Consider the following 14,926-nt stretch of genomic DNA (forward strand, 5'->3'; position numbering starts at 1 on the left):
TATTAAGTGGGTTAATGTCACCATTAAAATGGAGTTGAAGGCATGTCACATGGTTCTTTTAAGTGTTTGCTCTCTTGGATTGCAAACAGTAATGTTTAGCTTGTTCACAATCTGGTGTGCATATACTGACCTGTCTTTCCTGTCACAGAGATTATTAAAAAATTATGCACACACTTGATCAGTATATATAAATACACCAAAACCTTTGTATGTGAGAATAAAGTTGAAACAGAAAACCAAATCAAAATACTTGATTTTATATAACATCTTATCACATCAGCAAAATTATTCGAAACACTTGACACGATGAACAACGGTTATTGTTTAGTAACTTATTAAGTGGGCAAATCTGTCAATTGTTCTGTACCAGCAACGGCTCACACACAATAATAAATGACCAGCTATTTTTATTTGGTGGTGTTTTTTGAGGAAAGAACATTTGCCAGGACAACCTCTGATCCACAGGCAAATGAGTTGAGCTAAACTAACAAAATAAATCCATATCTCCCTGTGCCGACATATAACAAATACACACAAATATCCCATCAACCATTCATTTGCAGACATTGGAGCATTGGTGAGTTGCTGCAGTGCATCTTGTGTATTGTACACACTGCTGCCACTGTACATTGGGCGTGGAGGGAATGAATGTTTATGTTGATGAATGGGGTGCTGATCAAGTGGGCTTCTTTGTACTGGTTAGCATTGAGATATTGAGCATTGTTGGGGCCACATCCATTCAGGCAAGTAGAGAGTATTCTATTATACCTGCAACATTTGCAATAGACAAGTGCAAAAGCTGATGCCAGCTGAAGTCACTAATTGGTTAAGGACATTTTCACCAGAACGGTTTCTTTGTCAAATGAGGCAATAAACTTCGATAAGTAATGTTTTAAAAAAAACATGCGTTAGGGAGTCAGAAGATGAGGTAGTCACTGTAGGATTTCAGGTCTCTAACCTGCTATTGTAACCACAGTATTTATATGGCTAGTCCAGTTCAGCTTCCGATCCCAGGATGTTGATAGTTGGGATTCAGTGATGGTAATACTATTGAATGTCAGTGGGAAGTGGTTAAATTCTCTCTTGTTGGGAATGGTCATTGCCTGGCACTTTTGTGGCACAAAAATTACTTGCTACTTAACAGCCCAAGCCTGATTGATGTTCAGATCTTGCTGCTTAATGGGCACAGATTGTTTTAGTATCTGAGAAGTTGCGAATGGTGCTGAACATTGTGCAATCATCAGCACTTTTGACCTTATGCTGGAGGGAAAGTCATTGACGAAGCAGCTGGGCCTAAGACAATACCCTGAGGAACTCCTACAGCAATGTCCTGGGATAACTGAACTCGAATGAGAACAACCATCTTCCTTTGTGCTAGGTATGACTCCAACAGCAGAGGGTTCACCCCCGCCCTCTCGATTCCAATTGACTTCAGCTTTGCCATGACTTCTTGATATCATGCTTGATCACTTGCAATCTTGATGCCAAGGGCAGTCACTCCTCCCTCACCTCTGGAACTCAGCTCATTTGTCCATGTTTGGACCAAGGCTGTAACAAGGTCAGGGACTGAATGGTCCTGGTAGGACCCAAACTGAGCAACAGTGAAAAGGTTATTGCCGTGTAAGTGCTACTGTCATCAGTACCTTCCATCATTTTTGCTGTGTTTGTCCTACCTTTTGTGTACAGAATATATCTGGGCAGTTTTTTTTAGTTGTATCCAATCAAAGTCCAATTCAAAGTCTCAATCAGTGAGACCTCATTATTCCAAGCTGACAAGACAAGCTGGCCTCTTCCTGTCTTGGACTTGACCTACATGATCTAAGGTGATAGGAGCAGCCATTACACCCCCTCCAGTGCTTCATCTCATTTGCATCTTAGCCAAAAGGCCAAGATGCCAATTTTTAAAAAATGCTTCAAATGAAGCCTCAGTGTAACCTCATTGACTTTTATCAAGTGCAGGACAACAAAATTATACTTGATCTTAGCCGAAAAGCCAAGAAGCGAGAAGAAAATTGCCTAGAAGGACAATTTTCCACATTGCTGGATAGATGCCAGTGTTGCAGCTGTACTGGAACAACTTGGCTCAGGACAGTGTTAGTCCTGGAGCACCACTGCATAGTATTATTGCCTGAATATTGTCAGGGCCCATAGCCTTTGCAGTATCCAATGCCTTCAGCCATTTCTTGATTTAATGGGATTGAGGGTTATAGATAGGCCTGGTAGGTAGGGATATGATTGGCGCACCTTGTAGGCCGAAGGTCCTGTTTGTGCTATAGTGTTCTATTTCTGTGTTACATTGAATGAATCAAATTGGCTGAAGACTGGCATCTATCATACTGGAGACCTTAGGAGGAGACTGAGCTGGATTATCCATTCAGCATATTTGGGTGAAAGTTGTTGCGAATGTTTCAGATTTGCCTTGTGCACTACGATGGGCAGGATGGAGATATTTTTGGAGCCTTTTCCTTCTGTTGTTTAATCATCTATGACCATTAATGACCATTCTAAACTGCCACGTTTTTAGATCTGATTTATTAGATGTGGAGTAGTTTAGCTGTGTCTGTTGCATGCTGATCCTCTGTTTGGCACGCAAGTAGGCCTGTGTCATAGCTTCACCAGGTTGATATCTCATTTTTTGGTATTCCTGGTGCTGCTCCTGGCATGCCTTCCTGCCTCCCTCCACTGTTTATTGAACCAGGGTTGGTCCCCTGACTTGGTGGTAATGGTGGAGTGAGGAATATGCCAGGCCATGAAGTTACAGAGTATGGCTGAATATTACTGCTGACATTTATGGACATGCACATGATTGGCACACACACCATACAAATATCCCAATGTGTTCACAGAAACATGGGCCTGAATTTTTTGTTTGCAGGGGCACACTCTAGGTGAGCCTGGAAGTGGCTATAAAACAAACTTCTGACTCTGGTTGGATCCAGAATGTGATTTCACGTGAAACATATATTGGGAAAAGCTGAGTGCTGTTGGGAAGACGGGTGGGCACTATGAAAAGGGAGAGTGCAGAATGCCAGTTCTATTGTGCTCTCTCAGGGAGACACCTGCTGCAGAATTTTCTCAGGGAACTGTAGAACTGTGAAAACAATAAATAGCAACGCCAACACACTGCAAAGTGTGTCTGGGCAGCGCATTCGAACACAAACTTAGTTCCTGGGCAATTTTCAAAATTTTATTTCCGCCTGGACAATTCATCGTGCACTGGGACCAGGTTGAAGCTAAAGTGTTGAGACCGCCTGGCCGATCGGCCCACCCGTCAACCGTGAAAGCAGATGGGCCACTTAAAATTGTGTTTAATTGTCCCCTTAATGGGCTAAATTGCCTGCTCGATTGTCAGCAGGTATGCTTCCAACTTTTGCATGTGCCCGCCGATCACAATATTGCATGAGTACGTGATGACATTGACATGCATGCTCAATATCTTTGCACACGCTTCTGGGAATATGCCTGCCCGAATTCTGCCCGTGGGCACAAGTACAACAACTCCAGGATGATGCATTATTTTGTTGGATTACATTATCAAGTAACCTGAAGTACAACTGGTATTTATTTTGTGAGAACCTGTGCATGTTATCCTGGGGCTGCCATTGACCCATGAGAATCTCAGAGTACCACTTTCAGCTAGGGTGTTGACGCTAGTTTAAGATAACACACAACATGACTATATCGACTGAAGCTGCATCTTTAACTGTTACCACAATATACATGTGTTGGGATGTGACTGTAAGGGATGACTACAGATATAGTTTGCAACAGAGAACCAAGGAAAATAAATTTTAAAATGAAGCACTGTGTATCCGGAGCATTAAAAGATTTCCCTTTTTGGAAAACTGAGCACTCTTGGAAGAAAGAAATCCCATTTTGTAATGTGATGTGTGTTTATTTTAAAATCTGTTTCCGGCTACGCTCCATGTTTGTCGCTCAAGGCGTTGTTATAAGAGTAATTTGCTGCAGGCTTTGATGTTTGGGCCTTTTTTGTTTTCTGGAAACTTCCCTCTGGAGTTTGTTTTTTATAATGTCATCAGCCTGAAGTGTTGGTTGGAAAATTTTGTAACTGAGGATGAATTTTGAAAAAGAGGAAAATATAATGCTCAAAACACGAATTATTTTTCGCTCTGCAGTCATTGCTGCTGCTCCAGCCCACAAAGGATTCTGAGGGAAGCTGACAACTTCTCTCAAGTGCGTTGAGTGTGGAAGTGTATAAGAACATAAGAACATAAGAAATAGGAGCAGGAGTAGGCCATCTAGCCCTTTGAGCCTGCCCCCCGTGGCTGGTGCATGTTTTACCTGATTGGAAGTGGAACTGCATCTGTACAGCTTTGCCTGGTGAAATTCAGGACGTTCACAAGCAAATGCTGAGCCTCACAAGGCTAAATAGTTTGGTGAGAAAAATTAATGAGAAAATTAAAAGGAAGGAAAGAAATCAATTTGTTAACTTGTTTGCCTTCCATCTATGTGGCCCTGTGCTGTGTTGAATTAGCCAATGCCACCTGGTCCAACCACTGGGGCACCACATCATCACCCACTGCTCGCCCAGGGACACCAGATAGGACTTTCAGACACTACCCATCTGCCAAACTGACCCCTAGGCAGTCAACATTTGGGCACAGTAACAAAATATATTGTTAAATTCCATATAATTTCAACGCAAGTAACAAAATTAAGTGGAAGTCGGGAATAATTAATGTACTTTTTTTAAACTTGCAATCCAAAAGGTAACACCAGTTACAGGCCGTGAGGAGGGTTCGCTCTGTTCCAATGTCACTCCAAACCCCCGGAAAATCCACAGTCAAAATACGATCCCAGCTTGCAACCGGCGGAAAGAGCGCCCGTCTGCTCCTTTACCTGAAAGCGGTGCCAGAGTCACCAGCACTGCCAGCAAGTGTGGCCACAGATTCCCGATCCGGCCCATAACCTCCATTCTCTCTGTCTCTTTCTCTTTCTTGGCCCCAGAAGCCATATATGCATCCTCGATTACTGAGCTGGTACCTTTGTTGCACACTGTGGCTTTCAACTGCACACAATAGACCAGTCAAAGAACAAAGAAAATGACAGCTCAGGAACAGGCCCTCCAAGCCTGCACCAACCATGCTGCCTGACTAAAGTAACCCCTTTGGTTTGTGCTGAGGTACAAGTGATCTCTGTCTAACTGCAGTTGGCCACAACACTAGGCAGGGGAACAAACTATCAGAATGTTTGCTCAGTGGGTATTGTGTGCATGTGTGAAGCTTTGGGTGTGGACAATGATCGGCAATCGCCAGAATGTTCCCCACGCTCAAGTAACATTTTGGCCCTCACTGTATTGGAGAGGCTGGACAAACTAGGGTTGTTTTCTCAGGAATAGTGGATGCTGAGGGGAGACCTAACAGAAGTCTAAAAAATTACGAGAGGCATAGATAGAGTTGATAGTCAGAATCTTTTTCCCAGAGTTGGAATGTCTAATACTAGGAGGCATGCTCTTGAGGTGAGACAGAGGAAGTTCAAAGGAGATGTGAAGGGCAAGTTTTTTTACACAGAGTGCTAGCTGTCTGGAATGGGGTGGTGGTGGAGGCAGATATAGAACATAGAAAAACTACAGCACAAACAGGCCCTTTGGCCCGCAAGTTGTGCCAATGATATCCATACCTACTAGGCTTACCTATAACCCTCAATTCTATGGGGGCATTTAAGGGGCTTTTAGATAAATATACAAGGAATAGAGGGAAATGGACCAAGAGCAGGCAGAAGGGATTAGTTTAATTTGGTGTCATATTCAGAAGAACATCATGGGCCGAAGGGCCTGTTTCTGTGCTGTTCTGTTTTATGTTCTATATAATAAAAATGCCACTTGGATAGGGCATTGCAAGACAGGTCATATCAGCAGAGAATAAGATCAATATTAACCATGAGAATGTTACCACTGTGTCTAATTCTATTGCTCCTCACCCCTCACGTATTTAACTTCAACTTCCTTCCTATATTTAGCCACGTTGGGTCTCTTACGTTCATAACTCAGTACGATGTTGAAAGGATGCACATAAAGTTTATAGATTGACAGGATGAGGCCTGGGGATTATCCTTGGAATTTAATTGTTTCATCAGCTGTCTCTGCACTGGAAGACTTTTAGATGCCTCCCAATCAGCATGCTCGTTTACTCTGTCAATCAGGTAAAGCATCCTGGCCCTTTTAGCTTCTCCCAAGCGCACTGATGCTTCAAGAGACTGAGCTGTTAATCCTTGAATCCATTAGTTTTTGTTCTAGCACCATTAACTATCTCTGGAGTCTTGCCATGCTGTAACTGGGTGTTACTTAGAACAGAATACCTCATACGTGGAGGACAGATAGAGAGATATAGAACTATTTCGCCAAGTTGGAGGAATTCGTAGGGGTGGCACAGTGGTTAACGTTGCTGCCTCACAGTTCCTAACCCAGGTTCAATTCCTGGCTTGGATCACTGTGTGGAGTTTGCACATTCTCGCCATGTCTGCATGGATTTATTGCGGTGCTCCGGTTTCCTTCCACAGTCCAAAGATATGCAGGTTATCTGGATTGATCATGCTAAATTGGCCCTTAGTGTCAGGGGGACTAGCTAGAGTAAATGCATGGGGGTTATAGGGATAGGGCCTGGGTGGGATTGTAGTCAGTGCAGAATTGATGGGCCGCATGGCCTCCTTTTGCACTGGAGGATTCTATGATTCTATAATTAAAGTCTTTGCGACAAGACAACGCACACAGTCATAGATTGTGATGTTAAATATTGCTCTCCTACAAGCTTATTACCTGATAAACTGCACCCTTTGTTTTATATTTTAAAAATCAGCAATTTTGTATTTTCAAGCCCTCCTCTTCATTCACACATTGTTGAGACTGGGGCTGTGAGAAGTGGCACATGGCCTTTCCCTGGATCAGAACCTCTGAGGATAGGAATCTGAATTTTCCGGAGCTGGAGAAACGAGAGTTATTGTAAATTAGGTAAGATACAGGAGTTTTGGAGGAACTGAGGTTTACAGAATGTGGAAAATAAGAGGCTTATTAGAAAAACATTTAAATAGTCAAGCCTGGAAATGACAGATGCCCTTCAGTCCGGTCTAAGCCTGCTGCGTTGTAAATGCTTTTATTATAACGGTTTCAGAATCTCACAGGCATCAGCTTCATTGTATATTTTATGGCAGAAGTGGGATTTTCTGGCCCCTCTCAGTAGTGGGATCTACAGTCTCACCGAAGTCAATGGAGATTTGAATGACTCACTGTATCTGTCGCAGAGAAACTGGCTGCGATGGCATCGGAAAATCCCAGCAGAAGTCCTTTTTTAATTTGTCACGATTCTCTTAGCTATGTCACTGGCACTACTTTTTCAACACTCTCCCAATCCAGATAACCTTAGATTGATTTAAGTCGAGGCTCAGTTCCTTTATCACTTAAAGATCTTCACAACAATTGGACTCCAGGTGACCCTAATAGACTGCCACACAGTCCATTCATTTGTAAGTTTCCAGATGATTACTGCTGCCTCCTGGATAAGGTTTGAGGCTGTGCGTAGCAGTGAACATTGCCATTCCTGGACTTTCCTGATGCAGTAAAACAAGATTTAGCACAAGATTGATTACCTATGAAAGGCAGCCAGTCAAAGGTCAGGCATTTTGATTGAAGGACAGAATTCGGTCTCCCCCTGATTGTTAGCGGCACTGCTGTATTTTACCCATTAATCCCCAATTGGCACCTGCATTACATTTCCTCATTCCACTTGTCATGGTTACAGTGAAAAGCCAATTTATAGGAACAATGCCAATCAATGAACAGAACTTGCTCGATGTGCATTATGATCCTGCCAATTACAAGCAAAGCTGTATTGAATCACAAATTGGCTGGAGAGCAAACGTGCAGACGTAGATCCGCACGCAGTAAGAGTGGCCTCCCAGCAAAGAGCCTCTGTGCCTTTGGGACTGGACTTTGAGGAAGTACTGCAAGGAAGTCATTAAAGATATGTGCTGTCAATACTTAGATCAAAGAGATGCTCTCTTTCCTCCTGCTCTGATTTACAACCAGTTGCAGAAGTGGTGCATGTCCTTTCTCCCTTATAAGACAAAGGTGTGAATGTCATACTTCCTTCCTCATATCAGCAAACTCTTATTAGGTTTCATGTTGATTATTCCTGTCCATTTGGCTAAAATGGGAGTATATTCCCTGTGAAAAGGCCAATGGCCTGATAACCTGTTGGGAATTCCCTTTCACATATTTAAAGCAGCATTCCTTTGTAACAGATGCAGATGAAAGAAAGAACAAACTTGCATTTTTATCTCTACAAAATGAGATACTTGTATATCTTCATAGAATCCGTACAGTGCAGAAGGAGTCCATTCGGGCCATTGAGTTTATACCGACCACAATCCCACCCAGACCCTATTCCAATAACCCCATGTATATACCCACTAATCCTCTTGACATTAAGGGGCAACTTTAGCACAGCCACTCAACCTAGCCCACATATCTTTGGAGCGTGGGAGGAAACCAGAGCACCCAGAGGAAACCCACGCAGACACAAAGCGAACATGCAAACTCCACACAGACAGTGATCGAGGCAAGAATTGAACCCCAGTCCTTGGCACTGTGAGGCAGCAGTGCTGCCCTTCTCTTCATGACTGTTGGATGAGTCAACAAAATAGTTTGTGAAATGTTGCACTGTTATAATATAGACAACATAGCAAACAATATGCATACAGCAAACTTCCATGAACAACAATGTGATTATGACCAGAAAAACTTTTTTTTATGATTGAGAGATAAATATTGGCCAGAACACTGGGGATAGATTCCCTGCTTTTCTTTGGACAAGTTAAATTGACATTACTCCATCCATCCAAGCTGGCAGCTGAAGCCCTGGTTCAAATTTTCATCCTAAATATGGCACAACCAATAATGCGGAGTGTTATTTTCACTAGACTAGTTATCCAAAGAGCCGTGGTAATGCTCTGGGGACCCAGATTCAAATCCCTTCATGGCAGAAAGTGAAAGTGGAATTCATTAATAATCTTGAATTAAATGTCTCATGATGACCTTAAAACTGTTGTTGATTATTGTTTTAAACAAAACCCATCTGGTTCATTAGGGAAGGAAATCTGTCATCCTTGCCTGGTCTGCCCTACATGTGACTCCAGATCCACAGCAATATGGTTGACTCTTAAATGCCCTGCGGCATGGACAATAAATACGGGCCCAGCCCACATCCCATGAACAAATAAAAACAAAACTTTCTCTGTGCTGCACTGAAATGATTTTTGTACTCAACACCTGGAGTAGTCGGACTTGAAGCACACTATATCTCAGAATTAGTAGCTTTGAAACTTCTAAAGCCATGTTCTGAGCACAGAGAAAAGTTGTCTTGCCCCTTTTATATATTTATTAGTGTCACAAGTAGGCTTACATTAACACTGCAATGAAGATACTGTAAAAATCCCCTAGTTGCCGCACCCCGGCGCTTGTTTGGGTACATTGAGTGAGAATTTAGTATGGCCAATGCTCCTAATCAGCGCATCTTTCAGACTATGAGAGGAAACCGGAGCTTGACTTCCACAAACTTAAGAGCCCCAACCTCCTCCCCAAAGGGAAAATCAGGTGAATAATTTGGCTGCTTTCCCGGCCATGTGGCATCCGGTTTCGGAGAGTAATAATGGAGGCCTGGTTTGTAATTGGTGTCTGTAAATGGGAGAGAGCGTCCAACAAAAGCAGTATTTCAGCCAAGCTTGCAGTACACAACAGCTCCCATCTTAGTGCGACAGCCTGGCAACCAGTATAAGAATGAGAGCTCCTTCTAATGTTGCCTGGCCTCCTTTGGAGCAAGTCAGCACAGACTAAGGGGTAGCTTGTTCAATGTACATCATCATCTCTTATAGCAGATTCAGTCACAATCTAATAAAATGGTGAATTTGTCTTCTTGCTGAATCTTTTTCATCAACTAAAAGCCCAGATGTCCACACAGTGGCTTTTACACAGCCTGCTCTGTGGGGAATATGGTGTAGTATTTAATTAATATTTCTCATTCTTGACAGACCATGAGGAAATATTTCTTTCTATATTCCCCAAATACTCATTCATCCCTTCAGCAGTACACCTTGTCTCTTCCTGGAAAAAAGGTTCCCTCATTATGGCCCAAGATTAATGTGCAATCCCTGACAGTGGAAAATAATTTATATCTTTTGCAAACCACACTACACCAGGGGATACATATTGTGGCTGTCTTATGGAGGACTGCTCATTGGATGACCGTCAATTGAGCCTGTCATTTTTAAAATATATCTTTATTTACTCAAATAACATGTTAACTGAGAGCAAGATGCAGATGCAGGTGATATGGCGAGTAGTGACATAATCGTGTTATTGTCTACATGCTGGTGAGCAAATGCACCCGATGTACATTATCCCATCAAACACTCTCAACTTATTGTCATAAACTGAGTACAGCTATCTGTACATTATTCTATCCAGCACTTTCAGATCAGATATGGCAGGGGACTGATGTAGTTAGAGGTCCCAGTGTTGGGCAGGCAGTCAGCCTATAACCTCACCTCAGAATTACAGCAACCCACATGGGAACGTTGAACAGAGATGGGCCATTCAGCCCATCTGCTCTACCATCCAGAAAGATCATGGCTGATTATTTATCTCTATACGTTTTTCCCCCTCCATCCCCATATCCTTTGATATCATTAGTATCCAGAAATGGATCAATTTCTGTTTAGAAAATGTTCCGTTATCGAGCTTGCCCTCTGTGATAGAGAACTCCAAAGGTTTTCTGCCCTGGAAGATAGATTGGAGAAGTTAGGATTGTTTTCCTTAGGGAAAGGATGCTCAAGAGGAGAATTGACGGAGGAATTCAAATTCATGATGGGTCGGGCAGAGTAGATGGAGAGAAACTGGTTCCAATCATTAGAAGGGTCAAGATTGAAAGGGCACAGATTTAAAGCAATTAACAAAGGAAGCAAAAGTGATGCGAGGAAAACCTTTTTTAGGCAGTGAGTGCCTGAGGCCGTGATGAAGGCAGGTCCAGTTGAAGCATTCAAAAGGACTGTTATCTGAAAAGGAAGAATATTTAAGATTATGGGGAGAAGGCTGAGAAGAAAGGTGGGGGGTGAGTTCCTCAGTCAGAGAGCCGTTGTAAATGGGCCAAATGGCCATATTTGTGCTGCAGTTCTGAGATTCTTTAATTCTCTGACTAAAGAAATTCCTCCTCATTTCAGTCTTCAATGGCCTGTCACTTTTTTCTGAGACTGTGTCTCTGGTTTTCCCCAGCTGGGGGAAACATCCTACTTATATCTATCCTGTCATGGGCTGTAAGATCTTTGTAAGTTTCAGTGAGATCACGTTTCATTCTTTGAAACTCTTGAGGAGGCCCAGTCTCCTCAATCTCTCATCATTAGACAGTCTTGCTATCCCAGGAGTCAGTCTGGTGAACCTCTTTCGTATTCCCTCCCTGACAAGAATATGCTCCCTTGGATAGGGAGATAAAAAAACTGTACAGAATACTCCAGGTATGGTCTTGCCTCCAACTATATGCAGAGAGATAAAAGAATAACAAAAAAAGGCACTCAGAGAGAAAAGCGGAAGAGGGCAAAAAAGTGGAGTTGAAGCCTAAACTCCAGCTTGATCATACTGAATGGTGAAGTAGGACCAACAGACAAAATGATTTGGAAATTTCCACCACCCCCCCCCCACCCCCCCCCCCCCCCCCCCCCCCCCACTCCCCGCCAAGACACTAAAAATCATAATGGCGAGTATTACGGAGTGATCAGTGCCAGTCTCTCAGGTATAGTCAGACCGTAATTGTCCTGTACTCAGTCGATTTTTAGGAGAGCAGTGAGTTGCATGTCTGTTCGGGAAAGGACAGGGCCTAAAAGCACTCGTGAGCCTGGCTGCAAAGATGCCATTTTGGGAAGGTATCCTGATCTCTAAGTGCACTGGGAGCACCCCCCACTGCTTAGTCCCCCTCCCGCACAGTCACCTCCCACATAGCCCCCCCCGCATAATCCAGCCCCATGTAGCCCCGTGTAACCCCCCGGCATAAGCCCTCCCCCCACACTGATGCCTTGCCCCCCACATTGATGCCCCCCCCCCTCCTGAAATCCCCCCTCCCCCACAGGGCAATTTCAGTTAAATTGCCCCATTACTCAAGAAGAGTTGAGGAAATGAGAAGCCAGAATACATGAACAGGCCAGAGAAAGAATGTACATTTTCAGATTCCAGCATCCGCAGTATTTTGCTTTTATCTTGTATGAGAAAATACACGGTTTGATTTTCCACAAACAATTCCACATGAGATTCGCTGTCATTGAGCTGTGGATGTGAGTCAGTATGCTCCATTCAAGTCTTGATGCACAGTTGCGTTGGACTCCATCTTTCCCAGTTCAGTAGTGCTAGAAACAAATGGATACAAAGAGCTAATTGCTCATATTACTGAATAGTAAAATAGCCATGTTCAGCTATTGTCTGCAAACCAAATTGGGGTGAGGCAAGTGGACTCTTGCTTTAGAAAAATATTGATTCCCTGTGTCATTTATTAGGCCACCTAAATCCCGAATAAAGTTTGGAAAAGTTTCTTGCTTGCAGTGGGGTTAGGGAGAGTTCAGATAGATGCAGAAAACCTCCAACCTTATTCGCTGCTGGGATCCTCTGGTGCCTCTGCAGTGAATGGAGATTTGTTTGAGCGCCAAATTCTCCATTCTTGCTGGCAGTGGAGCTCCAGATGAGATCAGAGAATCCCACCCAAAGCGTTTGTCAGAAATTTCTGTCAGTGAAGCTAGCTAGAAATCGATTATAGCCTCTCGGTTTTCTTTCTATTCTGTGGCTTGTTAAGAGAGATTAAAACAACCTTACTGCCAAACTGATGAATCAATTGCCTTCAGGCATTGGATGCAGTAAATGGTTAAGTGTTTGCTGTCCAAGAGATGTGGAATTGCTTGGTCAGCGAGTCGCTAGTGCCAAGTGCCGCATTCCTTCCAAGAGCTAAACAGACCTCCATTTCTGAATGTTGCAGAGGAATAGCTGGAAGCTATTGTGAAGCCCTGCTAATGACATGTTCCAGCATTGCAAAGCTACGAAACAAAGCCACTAATGAGCCACTTAATCCAACAGAACCTTTAATTTCATTCAAAGCAACCCAGGGTGCAAAACGTGTATTTAAACATTTAATTGAAAGAAGCTGGAAGATGACGGCTAGAACCATTGTCATATTGTCATCCTGTCCTCTGTCGAGAGAGCTCCCAAGAATCAGCCGCTATGTTGGTGGTATATGAAGCTGGGTAATGCTGACTTTTTTCTGGTTGCTGGTCTGATGTGAATCAACTCTTTTAGCTTAACCAGCACTGAGGTTAACTGAGTTATAGCTGACCTCGGTCCATTTCCCAGACTGTGACAGCACGGCAGTATTGTTTAGAGAACTGTAAGTGATTTGTGCAAAGCTGTGTTTCTCTTCTGCCTCTCCTTGCAGCTAGATTAAATAGCCAGGTCTCTGCTTGTGACAAAGTTGCTATAATGTTGCTTCTCTTCTTTTTCATTAGATTTCCGCATTCAGACTACAACACAAACCCCTCTTCCTGTAGCTCAGTTGGTGCTGAGCCTGTTACTATAGTGCCCTGACAATCCAGTTGGCACACTAAAAGACATTGGCACGGCATTATCAAATTGTGTCTACTTTGTTACCCATTTATCTTGTCAAACACCCATAGAGGCTACTGGTTTCATTAAAAGAAACCCCTGACACTTGAGCAGAATTCTCCCTATCCTAATTGTGAGTCATTATAAGCAAGGAATTTTTCTAAACTTTATTCGATTTGTTTTGATTTGATTTACTATTGTCACATGCATTAATATACAGTGAAAAGTGTTGTTTCTCACATCTTGTACAGACAAGCGTACCATTCATAGAGAAGTAAAGGAGAAGGTGCAGAATGTAGTCATTTTAAAAGCATAGAGCCAGAGGAAGAGATAGAATTGGAGGGTATGCTGGGCACAGCTCACAACAAGTTGCCACGCTCCAGCGCCACCATTGAATCAATTTCAGGAGTTAAGTAGCCTAATAAATGATACGGGTTATTTCCTTCAAAGGAATGGATCATTTTCCTAAAGCAAGACTCCACTTGCCCACCCCAATTTGGTTTGACACAGTCTGCAGACAACAGCTGGACATGGCTATTTTACCCTTCAGTAATATGGGCAATTAGTTCTTATATCTATTTGTTTCTAGCACTATGGAACTGGGAAAGATGGTGTCCCACACAACTGTTGACCAAGATCTGCAGTTCCAAAGCTCAATGAGAGAAGATTTCATGTGGAATTGACTTATGCGAAGTGTGCATTTTCTCTCCCTGGCCTAGCCGTGTATCGTAGCTTCTCATTTTCTTTACTCTTCCCATTCATAAGTTATTTTGTCCTCATAAGTTATTTTATTGGGCCTCAGCACTTCTCTGGTATGTATATGCTGCTGAAATTCTCCAATCAACATATTCGTTCCATTTCATCTTGTTGCTCCTCTTGAAGGAAATGTCTTATTAAGCTTAACCCTGGAGCCGGAGGGATGGGAATGAGACACAAATGAATGAGTCTCACCCCAGGTAAGTGACATTTGACTGTCCTATTCTGTCACCTCATGCAGTTGAGCAGGAAAATCTCCACTTGAACATGATATGTAACCAGCGTCCAACACACTTCTCCCAAGTCACTGTGGTGCTATTGAGTCACACTATAAATTACTTTGAATTCTGCACGAGGTGTTCTTGCTTCCTGACAGAAGATGCAGAGAGCAATGTGTTAAAATTCAGGACCCCAGCCAGGAAATGCCTGCTGGTAAGTTAAGTGCGGTGACATTTCAGTATAATGCAAGCACATAGGACATAAACTTCAAACTATTGCATTGTAATAATGGACATTCAATTACTTTGC

At 43.0% G+C, this 14,926-nt stretch overlaps 1 protein-coding gene across 1 annotated transcript in view; it reads left to right on the forward strand.

Annotated features, from left to right (window-relative positions):
* LOC145351942 (slit homolog 3 protein-like) overlaps positions 1–14,926 on the forward strand; it is a 623,540-nt gene that overhangs the window by 113,671 nt on the left and 494,943 nt on the right. The gene's annotated exons all lie outside the window — the stretch shown is intronic.

The sequence above is a fragment of the Carcharhinus amblyrhynchos genome, chromosome 13, assembly GCF_965287045.1.
Source record: "Carcharhinus amblyrhynchos chromosome 13, sCarAmb.v2.hapA, whole genome shotgun sequence".
NCBI lineage: Eukaryota > Metazoa > Chordata > Chondrichthyes > Carcharhiniformes > Carcharhinidae > Carcharhinus > Carcharhinus amblyrhynchos.